The sequence below is a fragment of the Somniosus microcephalus genome, chromosome 12 (assembly GCF_052327205.1).
Source record: "Somniosus microcephalus isolate GS21.2 chromosome 12, FLI_Smic_1.0, whole genome shotgun sequence".
NCBI lineage: Eukaryota > Metazoa > Chordata > Chondrichthyes > Squaliformes > Somniosidae > Somniosus > Somniosus microcephalus.
In genome coordinates, this window is record NC_140998.1 from 153388004 (window position 1) to 153399410 (window position 11407).

Here is an 11407-nt window from a genome sequence, read left to right on the forward strand (position 1 = left end):
AGATGGGGATTGAGACAGAGAGAGACACGCACGGAGGAGATGAAGAGGTACAGAGAGAATGAGGGAGAGGGAGGAGATACATGGGCAGAGAGAGAGACAGGCTAAGAGGGAGAAAGACACAGAAAGTGAAATGGAGAAGGAAAGACACACAGACAAAGAGAGAGCAGGAGATGGGGACACACAGAGGAGATGGAGAGGCAGAGAGAGAAAGTGAGAGGGGGGATATGGGCAGAGAGAGAGAAAGACACAGAAAGAGTGAAACAGAGGGACACACAATGACAGAGACAGAGATAAGAGAGGGAGAAAATGGGACAAAGACAGACAGGACAGACACAGGTAGAGAGAAAGAGAGGATCAGGCTCAGGGAGAGGAGAATCACACACGGAGACACAGACAGAAAGACAATGCAAGACCCACAAAGGAGAGACAGTCAGGTATAAAAAAGGGACAAAAATGTAAATATTGACAAAAGACAGGAGGGGAATGACTGGGAAGTTAATGTTCTGTTTGGTCCATACCCATTCATTAAATACACTGGCCCAGAAATTCAGGTCGGGGGCTTCCCACGGGTGCAAGCCCCCGACCTGCACTTATCTACCGCGCCGGCCGTTGAGCTGTGGGCCCACGAGGAATTCCGATCCTGGGCCTGCTCCAACTGCCGGCGCGCAGTGCTCGCGTATCCCAGGGGCGCAGTTAGTTCGATGCGTCCCCTGGGATCACGTGGACCATGGGGAGCCAATCGGAGCAGGGAATGCTCCATTCATAAGTTTGACAGGAAGAGCTGTCAAAACTTATAAATACTATGGGCCCCAAAACATCACTAAATCTTCAAATAAATTTTTTTTTAAATCACATTTTTTAAATAAACTAAATTACATGAAATAACTATTTTAAACAATAATTTAAATTTTTGGAAAAAAATAATGTTATTTTCTAACGGGGCTAAAAATAAACTTACCTTTCTTTAAAGTATTTAAAAATAATAAACCTGTGGAAAAAATGTTATAATTTTAATTAATTCACCACTTGCCTTGTAAAAAGCAGGCCTTACTACTGCTTTTTAAATGTCTAACTTCTGGAGACTTACCTTCCCGGGAAAACCTGCAAAAAAAACCTAAGTTCGAATCGCACGCGCAACCTCTCCTGCGCGCGCGTTCGACCTCTGAACCCCTTCGTTCAGAGAAACGGAAGTGCCATTTTCCCGCGCATGCGCAGTGCATGCAGGAAACCGGCACTTCCATTGGGCCTACGGGTGAGTACATCGTGCGTACTCACCCGTGGAGACCCGAATTTCTGGGCCATTATCTCTTCTTCTTCTTAGGCAGTCCCTCGGAAACGAGGATGACTTGCTTCCACATTAAAAATGAGTTCTCAGGTGACGGACGAGTCCAATGCGGGACCTACAGTCTCTCTCACAGGTGGGGCAGACGGTGGTTGAAGGGGCGGGTGGATGGGGTGCTTGGGTTGACGTGCGCCGCCTGCGCTTGGCTTCCGTTTGCTCCCGGCGAAGAGACTCGAGGTGTTCGGCGCCTTCCCAGATGCTTCTCCTCCACTTTGTGCGGTCTTGGGCCAGGGATTCCCAGGTGTCGATGGGGATGTTACACTTTTTCAAGGAGGCTTTGAGGGTGTCCTTGAAGCGTTTCCTCTGCCCACCTGGGGCTCTCTTGCCGTGCCGGAGCTCCGAGTAGAGCGCTTGTTTTGGGAGTCTCGTATCGGGCATGCGGACAATGTGACCCATCCATTGGAGCACATTATAGGTAGTAACAGAAAGAGATCGAGATCCACAAATTGACATTGAATTTCTGTAAGCCTGATACCCTCATTTTTCGGGATTAGCCAAAACCTTCAGAAAAAACCCACATTCCAATGTGTAGTATAATCATTGCTGATTCCGCCATGCTCCAATCCTGCTGGTGGGATCTGTCCAGCACACCCCGGATCCTACTGGTTGGATCATTCCAGCACATCCGGATCCTGCTGGTGGGATCATTCCAGCACACCCCGGATCCTGCTGGTGGAATCATTCCAGCACACCCCGGATCCTGCTGGGGAGATCATTCCAGCACACCCCGGATTTTGCTGGCGGGATCTATCCAGCACACCCTGGATCCTGCTGGTGGGATCATTCCAGCACAACCCAGATCCTGCTGGTTGGATCATTCCAGCACAGCCCAGATCCTGCTGGTTGGATCATTCCAGCACGCCCTGGATCCTGCTGGTGGGGTCTTTCCAGCACAACTCAGATCCTGCCAGTTGGATCATTCCAGCACAACCCAGATCCTGCTGATTGGATCATTCCAGCACACGCCGGAACCTGCTGGTGGGATAATTCCAGCACACCCCGAATCCTGCTGGTGGGATCTATCCAGCACATCCTGGATCCTGTAAGATGGGAGCATTCCATCACACCCTGGATCCGGCTGGTGGGATCATTCCAGCACACCCAGATCCTGCTGGTGGGATCATTCCAGCACACCCCGGATCCTGCTGGTGGGATCATTCCAGCACACCCCGGATCCTGCTGGTGGGATCATTCCAGCACACCCCGTATCCTGCTGGGGAGATCATTCCAGCACACCCTGGATCCTGCTGGTGGAATCATTCCAGCACACACCAGATCATGCTGGTAGGATCATTCCAGCACACCCCGGATTCTGCTGGTGGGATCATTCCAGCACACCCCGATCCTGCTGGTTGGATCTATCCACATCTGAAAAACGAGGCTTCTGACAGTGCAGCGCTCCCTCAGTACTGCACTGGGAGTGTCAGCCTAGATTTTTGTGCTCAAGTCTCTGGAGTGGGACTTGAACCCACAACCTTCCGACTCAGAGGTGAGATTACGATCACTGAGCCACTATGGGACTGCCACCTCTTTCACAGGCAGGGAGCTGTCAATCCAACTGCAAATCAGCCATTCAGGCATCACAGCCTTCCCCCCCAGTACTGCCCCATCAAGATTGAAGGCTAGGTGGCTCAGTGGGTAGCATTCTCGCCTAAATCAGAAGGTTGTGGGTTCAGGTCCCACTCCGGAGACTTGAGCCCATAATCCAGGCTGACACTCCCGATGCAATACTGAGGGAGTGCTGCACTGTTGGAGGGGCCGTCATTCGGATGTAACATTAATCCGAAGCCTCGTCTGCCCTCTCTGGGGGACGTAAAAGAAGAGCAGGGGAGTTCTCCCCAGTGTCCTGGCCAATATTTATCCCTTGATAAATCACTAAAACAGATTATCTGGTCATTATCTCAGTACTTTTTTGTGGGAGCTTGCTGTGCACAAATGGGCTGCCGCGTTTCCTACAGTACAACAGTGGCTACAGTTCAAAAAGTACTTCATTGGCTGTGAAGAGCTTTGGGACGCCCTGGGATTGTGAAAGGCGCGGTATAAGTGCAAGTCTTTCATTCTGACCCAGCAGTGCTCAATGCTGAAGAGTATCACCTTCCACTGCCCAGAGATCCAGGGGTTTCGCTGCCCTCTTACAGACCCGTCAGCCATTGCGGAAGGTCAGGAAGAAAGCCTTTCAGATGAGATGTTAAACCGAGGCCTTGTCTGCCCTCTCAGGTGGATTTAAAAGATCCCACGGGCCACTATTTGGTCGAAGAACAGGGGAGTTCTCCTCGGTGAAAGGCTCTATATAAATGAAAGATCGATCTATCTGTCTATCACAAGCAGCACACGGAGGTTCTCCTGATGGCTGAACTAATTTACGATCAAGAAAAGAATTTGCAGACTCAGCCAGACTTGGACGTGGCACTGAGTTCGAGGCACTTCTCTCTGCTCCTGGTTCTTATAAGGAACAGATGTCAGGTAGCTCACGACGATATAATTCAGCTCCGCAACCTTTGACCCGTGTCAGAGTAAAGCAAAACGCACACAAGGCGGCAGCAGCATGTGGTGAGATTTTAATTCCCGACTAAACCACGGTACATCCACTGCGAGGGTGAGTGTTGGAGGACAATATCTTTGATAGGGAGTAGCAAAGATTATCTTTGTATTCTGTTAAGCCTTAAAATGGGGAGCTTGTTACACTGAGAGTGAAGATCTATTTCTGCTGCCCACAGCCCGAGGTTCTGACCAATGCTGAGGGTAAAGTGCCCAGCTCACCGACAGCCCTCCGGGTACTTTGCCTAAGCGGCCATTTGTCACATACAAGTCAAGACAGCACCTGCTATTTGACCATGGGGAGCATCACATTCGAGCCTAATGCTTTTCCTTATTGCAAATCGACAGTGCCCTATCCAGCAGAGGTCAATGGAGTGATTAGAAGGGACATTGGCTGATCTGGTACCTTACCCCCCCCCCCCCACCCCACCCCCCTGCAGCCCAGAGATAAGGAGGCTGGCCCCAGATGCTAACCAGGCTGAGGTGAGCTACCTCAGCACAGTTTGGGAATCATACCTACAACGGGGGAGTAGATCAATCATTTTCAACACTTGTGGTTTTCTTACATACACTAAGATCTGGTAAGGATAAATATTAGCACAGAGAGGTCATTGATAAACTGACATTTGAAAGGATCTTTTAGAAAAAAGAATTTGCATTTATATAGCGCCTTTCATGACCTCAGGACGTCCCAAAGTGCTTTACAACCAATAAAAGTACTTTTGAGGTGTAATCACTGTTGTAATGTAGGGAAATGCGGCAGCCTATTGTGCACAGCAAGCTCCCACAAACAACAATGTGATAATGATCAGATAATCTGTTTCAGTGATAAATATTTACCAGAACACCCCTGCTCTTCTTCGGATCTTTTATGTCCACCGGAGAGGGCAGACGGGGCCTCAATTTAACGTCTCTTCCGAAACGTCCCACCCATCACCTGCAGCTGTTAAACAGTGGGTCAAGGAGCCGAAACCCCATGTAAAGGCCACACAGCGTTAACAGGCACTATGTAAATGCAAGTTGCTGTAGTTGTGAGCCGCTGGGTGAGGGAATGTTGATGTGTTGGCTCGATGGCTCGTGTTGAGTTTTCTTGCCAGTGAGCTGAAGGGCACCACGTCATGAAAAGTGTTTGCAAAGTCATTGTCCCCTGGTTCGGGAGCATGACTCTTATCAAAAGGCACCATTTTTCAATTTGAAGCCAGCTTTCTCTCAGCCATAACCCCCTCCTCCAATATTTCCATGAGGAGTTGAGGGGTGTGGTCACAACATTATCAAATTAATTTAATTAATTTAATTAATTGAATTTAAATTCCCCAGCTGCCATGGTGGGATTTAAACTCCCATTGCCAGAGCATTAATCCAGGCCTCTGGATTACTAGTCCAGTAACATAATCACTACACTACCATTCCAGTGTTAGAGGCTCTACCTCAGGACAAACTAAGGGCAAACTTGGAAGTATTTGTGGAGTTCCGGTTGTCACATTACAAAAGAGACTTGTGTCAACTGGGGAGAGAGAAAAGATCTCCGAGTCTACGTTTATTTTAAGAATTCACCAGCAGCACAAATTGGAATTCAATTGGCAAATGGGCAGAATTTTTTTTTTTTAATAGTAATTTTGAGAGGAAAAAGTAAACTGGAGGGTGGGGGGGGGGGTGGTTGGAGAGAGATGACACCAGGGTGTACCATATACAATGTTAAATAGCTTAGATAAGATAAACTTGTTTTAAAGAAAGGCAGGCCAGAGGTCAGAGGTACTAGTGAAAAGTAAATCTAAATCAGTTACACGTCAGTAAAGACCTGTTCACACAAAGCATGATAGATGCCAGAAATAATCTGGCTGAAAAGATACAGACACAGACCTTAGAAGGTCGGAATGCTGTTGTGGGAGAGTTAGAGTACAGAGGGGTGAGCTGGGAGAGTTAGGGTACAAGAGGGTAAGGGGAGGGGGAGCTGGGGTATGAGGAGGGGGAGCTGGGGTAAGGAGGAGCTGGGGTAAGGGAGGGGGGAGCTGGGGTAAGGGGAGGGGGAGCTGGGGTAGGGGGCGGGGGAGCTGGGGTAAGGGGGGGAGCTGGGGTAGGGGGAGGGGGAGCTGGGGTAAGGGGAGGGGGAGCTGGGGTAAGGGGGGGAGCTGGGTGAGGGGGAGCTGGGGTAAGGGGGGGAGCTGGGGTAGGGGGAGGGGGAGCTGGGGTAAGGGGGGGAGCTGGGGTAAGGGGAGGGGAGCTGGGGTAGGGGGAGGGGAGCTGGGGTAAGGGGGGGAGCTGGGGTAGGGGAGGGGGAGCTGGGGTAAGGGGAGGGGGAGCTGGGGTAAGGGGAGGGGGAGCTGGGGTGAGGAGGGGGAGCTGGATAAACGGGAGGGGAGCTGGGGTAAGCGGGGAGCTGGGGTATGAGGAGGGGGAACTGGGGTAAGGGAGGGGGGAGCTGGGGTAAGGGGCGGGGGGGCTGGGGTAAGGGGAGGGGGGGCTGGGGTAAGGGAGGGGGGGCTGGGGTAAGGGGAGGGGGGGAGCTGGAGTAAGGGGAGAGGGGAGCTGGAGTAAGGGGAGGGGGGAGCTGGGGTAAGGGGAGGGGGGAGCTGGGGTAAGGGGAGGGGGAGCTGGGGTAAGGGGAGGGGGGAGCTGGGGTAAGGGGAGGGGGGAGCTGGGGTAAGAGGAGGGGATCTGGGGTAAGGGGAGGGGGAGCTGGGGTAAGGGGAGGGGATCTGGGGTATGGGGAGGGGGGCACTGGGGTAAGGGGAGGGGGGAGCTGGAGTAAGGGGGGAGGGGGCAGCTGGGGTGGGGGGGGACCTGGGGTGAGCTGGGGGGAGGGGGGAGCTGGGGGGGTAAGGGGGAGGGGGGAGCTGGGGTAAGGGGGGAGGGGGGAGCTGGGTAAGGGTGAGGGGGTGGCTGGGGTAAGGGGAGGGGGGGCTGGGTAAGGAGGGGGGGAGCTGGGGTAAGCGGGGAGCTGGGGTATGAGGAGGGGGCAGCTGGGGTAAGGGGAGGGGGGAGCTGGGGTATAGGGGAGGGGGGGAGCTGGAGTAAGGGGAGGGGGGAGCTGGAGCTAAGGGAGGGGGGGAGCTGGGGTAAGGGAGGGGGAGCCTGGAGTATAGGGGAGGGGGGAGCTGGGGTAAGGGGAGGGGGGCGCTGGGGTAAGGGGGGAGGGGCAGCTGGGGTGGGGGGGGACCTGGGGTGAGCTGGGTGGAGGGTGGAGCTGGGTAAGGGGGAGGGGGGAGCTGGGGTAAGGGGGGGAGGGGGGAGCTGAGGGTAAGGGGCGGAGGGGAGCTGGGGTAAGGGGGGGAGGGGGGAGCAGGGGTAAGGGGGGAGGAGGGGGGAGCCGGGGTAAGGGGGAGGGGAAGCTGGAGTAAGGGGGGAGGGGGGAGCTGGGGTAAGGGGGGGGGAGCTGGGGTAAGGGGGAGGGGGGAGCTGGGGTAAGGGGGGGAGGGGGGAGCTGGGGTAAGGGAGGAGCTGGGTAAGGGGGAGGGGGGAGCTGGGGTAAGGGGGGTGAGCTGGGTAAGGGGGAGGGAGGGGGGAGCTGGGGTAAGGGGGGAGGGGGGAGCTGGGGTAAGGGGGGGAGGGGGGAGCTGGGGTAAGGGGGAGAGGGGGGAGCTGGGGTAAGGGGGGGGAGGGGGGAGCTGGGGTAAGGGGGGAGGGGGGAGCTGGGGTAAGGGGGGGGAGGGTGAGCTGGGGTAAGGGGGGAGGGGGGTGAGCTGGGGTGAGAGGGGAGGGTGGAGCTGGGGTGAGAGGGGAGGGGGAGCTGGGGTGAGAGGGGAGGGGGAGCTGGGGTGAGGTGGGAGGGGGGAGATGGGTGGAGGGGGAGCTGCGGTAAGGGGGGGAGCTGCGGTAAGGGGGGGAGGGGGGAGCTGGGGTAAGGGGGAGAGGGGGGAGCTGGGGTAAGGGGGCGCTGGTGGTAAGGGGGGAGGGGGAGCTGGGGGAGCTGGGGTAAGGGGGGGGAGGGGGGAGCTGGGGTAAGGGGGGAGGGGGAAGCTGGGGTAAGGGGGGAGCTGGTGTGATGTGCCTCAATAATTCCGAGACTCGATGTTAGCGAAACAAAACAAGGCTTTTATTAACTTAGAAGGTAACACGCAGTGGAGAGAGGTATCTTCCATCTGGAGGTCTGCAGTACTGGATATGAGGCCAGACTGAGCTTGCTTACATAGGGGCCAGGTATGGGGGGAGGGGGCGCTGGGGGGAGGGGGAGCTGGGGTAAGGGGGGGGAGGGGGTAGCTGGGGTAAGGGGGGAGGGGGAGCTGGGGTAAGGGGGGGAGGGGGGGTAAGGGTGGAGGGGGGAGCTGGGGTAAGGGGGGGAGCTGGGTAAGGGGGGAGGGGGAGCTGGGTAAGGGGGGAGCTGGGGTAAGGGGGGAGGGGGAAGCTGGGGTAAGGGGGGGAGGGGGAGGCTGGGTAAGGGGGGGAGGGGGGAAGCTGGGGTAAGGGGGGGAGGGGGGAGCTGGGGTAAGGGGGGAGGGGGAAGCTGGGGTAAGGGGGGGAGGGGGGAAGCTGGGTAAGGGGGGGAGCTGGGTAAGGGGGGGAGGGGGAGCTGGGGTAAGGGGGAGCTGGGTAAGGGGGGAGGGGGGAGCTGGGGTAAGGGCGGGAGGGGGAGCTGGGGTAAGGGGGGAGGGGGGAGCTGGGGTAAGGGGTGGGAGGCGGGAGCTGGGGTAAGGGGGAGGGGGAGCTGGGGTAAGGGGGGAGGGGGAGCTGGGGTAAGGGGGGAGGGGGGGAGGGGGAGCTGGGGTAAGGGCGGAGGGGGGAGCTGGGGTAAGGGGGGAGGGGGAGCTGGGGTAAGGGGGGGGAGGGGGGAGCTGGGGTAAGGGGAGGGGGAGCTGGGGTAAGGGGCGGAGGGGGAAGCTGGGGTAAGGGGCGGAGGGGGAAGCTGGGGTAAGGGGCGGAGGGGGAAGCTGGGGTAAGGGGCGGAGGGGGAAGCTGGGGTAAGGGGGGGAGGGGGAAGCTGGGGTAAGGGGGGGAGGGGGGAAGCTGGGGTAAGGGGGGAGCTGGGGTAAGGGGGGGAGGGGGGAGCTGGGGTAAGGGGGAGGGGGGAGTTGGGGTAAGGGGGGGAGGGGTGAGCTGGGGTAAGGGGGGAGGGGGGAGCTGGGGTAAGGGGGGGAGGGGGGGAGCTGGGGTAAGGGGGGTGAGGGGGGAGTTGGGGTAAGGGGGGGAGGGGGGAGTTGGGGTAAGGGGGGGAGCTGGGGTAAGGGGGGAGGTGGGAGCTGGGGTAAGGGGGGGAGGGGGGAGCTGGGGTAAGGGGGGGAGGGGGGAGCTGGGGTAAGGGGGGGGAGGGGGGAGCTGGGGTAAGGGGGGGGAGCTGGGGTAAGGGGGGGGAGGGGGGAGCTGGGGTAAGGGGGGAGGGGAGCTGGGGTAAGGGGGGGAGGGGGAGCTGGGGTAAGGGGGGGAGGGGGGAGCTGGGGTAAGGGGGGGAGGGGGCAGCTGGGTGTAAGGGGGAGGGGGGAGCTGGGGTAAGGGGGGGAGGGGGAGCTGGGGTAAGGGGGGAGGGGGAGCTGGGGTAAGGGGGAGGGGGGGAGCTGGGGTAAGGGGGGAGGGGGAGCTGGGGTAAGGGGGGGGAGGGGGAGCTGGGGTAAGGGGGGGAGGTGGTAGCTGGAGTAAGGGGGGAGGGGGGAGCTGGAGTAAGGGGGGAGGGGGAGCTGGAGTAAGGGGGGGAGGGGGTAGCTGGAGGAGGGGGGAGCTGGGGTAAGGGGGGGAGCTGGGGTAAGGGGGGAGGGGGAGCTGGGGTAAGGGGGGGAGGGGGGAGCTGGTGTTGAGGGGGGAGGTGGTAGCTGGAGTAAGGGGGGAGGGGGGAGCTGAGTAAGGGGGAGGGGGAGCTGGAGTAAGGGGGGGAGGGGGGAGCTGGAGGGAGGGGGGAGCTGGTGTAAGGTGGGGGAGCTGGGGTAAGGGGGGGAGGGGGAGCTGGGGTAAGGGGGGGAGGGGGAGCTGGGGTAAGGGGGGGAGGGGGAGCTGGGGTAAGGGGGGGAGGGGGGAGCTGGGGTAAGGGGGGGGAGGGGGGAGCTGGGGTAAGGGGGGAGGGGGGAGCTGGGGTAAGGGGGGGAGGGGGGAGCTGGGGTAAGGGGGGGAGGGGGGAGCTGGGGTAAGGGGGGGAGGGGGCAGCTGGGGTAAGGGGGGAGGGGCAGCTGGGTAAGGGGGGGAGGGGGGAGCTGGGGTAAGGGGTGGGGGAGCTGGGGTAATGGGGGGGGAGGAAGAGCTGGGGTAAGGGGGGGAGGGAAAGAGCTGGTGTATGTGTGGTGGGGCTTGGGTGGGATGGATGGAGTCTGGTCCTTGGCTTTCGCTGTGAGGGATCCCTTCATTCACTGACGGTTTTTCCCACGGTTCGCGATCCAGCATCGAGACGGCTGAACCTGCGAACTTTCAGAAGCACCCAGACACTAAAACTACTTTAATACTCTGGGCGCTGATAGTAAATCACACACACAAGCCTGCAACACTCTCTCAACCCCCCACAAATGAAAGAAAAGCCCTTTTGCTATTGAGCATTGGTTGATCTCAGCTTGGGAGGTCAATTTCTTATCAATTTCACTGCCAGAAAGCCAAATAAAACTTTACTCCCCGTGTTTTTTTCTTCTTGCAGGTGAACGTGTTGTCTGAGAATGAAAACGGCAACGTTAAACCTGGGTCTGAACTGATACCAGGAGCAGCTAACAGTTCCCTCACAATCCCGGGCAGAATGAGCTGCACCGACTGCCAATACCTATCTCACTGTTCAGAGAAGTGAGCTTTGAAAGCCCCGCTAGAATACCAGCCACAGCTGATCCAGGCTGGAGAGCAAAGAAGGAAGGGAGAGAGAGAGAGGGTCATTTCAGAGCTTCAAATGCAACTTTGTGAATCTCTGTGGTCGGAATGAAGCAGCTCCAGGTACAGAGAGAGAGAGAGAGAGAGAGAGGGTCGGAGCAGTTACCTTGTGTTTGGGTCACCAGCCCTTTCCTCCTTCACTCCTGTCGCCGGAGGTGACGGTCAACGAGTTCCCAACTCCATCGCATCTGGACTGAACTTTCCCCCCGTCTCTCACTCCTTCTGGCTCCAAAGTGCAGGCTCCTGACTTCCCCCGGCCAGCGCTTCCACATTCCCTGTTTCCCGCAGGCTTGACGTGCAACGGATCAGGTTACACAGCCAGCCCCCAACACCAAGCAACGGAAATTACATCACCCCCCAACAACAGGCAACACACACACAAAATCAACTTGCATCGACCCTCTCCCTATTTGTGATTCTCGTGTGACAATCTAACATGACAGAAGGAGGCCATTCGGCCCATCGTGCCTGTGCCGGCTCTTTGAAAGAGCTCTCCAATTGGTCCCACTCCCCTGCTCTTTCCCTATAGTCCTGCAAATTTCTCCATTTCAAGTAGATATCCAATTCCCTTTTAAGAGTTACTATTGAATCTGCTTCCACCATCCTTTCAGGCAGCGCATTCCAGATCACAACAACTCACTGCGTAAAAAAAATCTCATCTCCCCCTCCTGGTAACATAGAAGATAGGAGCAGGAGTAGGCCATTTGGCCCCTCGAGCCTGCTCCGCCATTCAATGCGATCATGGCTGATCATCCAAATTCA

At 57.4% G+C, this 11407-nt stretch overlaps 1 protein-coding gene across 1 annotated transcript in view; it reads right to left on the bottom strand.

Annotated features, from left to right (window-relative positions):
- plekhh1 (pleckstrin homology, MyTH4 and FERM domain containing H1) overlaps positions 1–10995 on the bottom strand; it is a 338941-nt gene extending 327946 nt beyond the window's left edge. Inside the window, exon 1 of the mRNA XM_086003678.1 lies at positions 10752–10995. The gene's annotated coding sequence lies outside the window, so the exon portion shown is untranslated. The remainder of the gene's footprint in view (positions 1–10751) is intronic.
- Between the last annotated feature and the right edge of the window lie 412 nt (positions 10996–11407).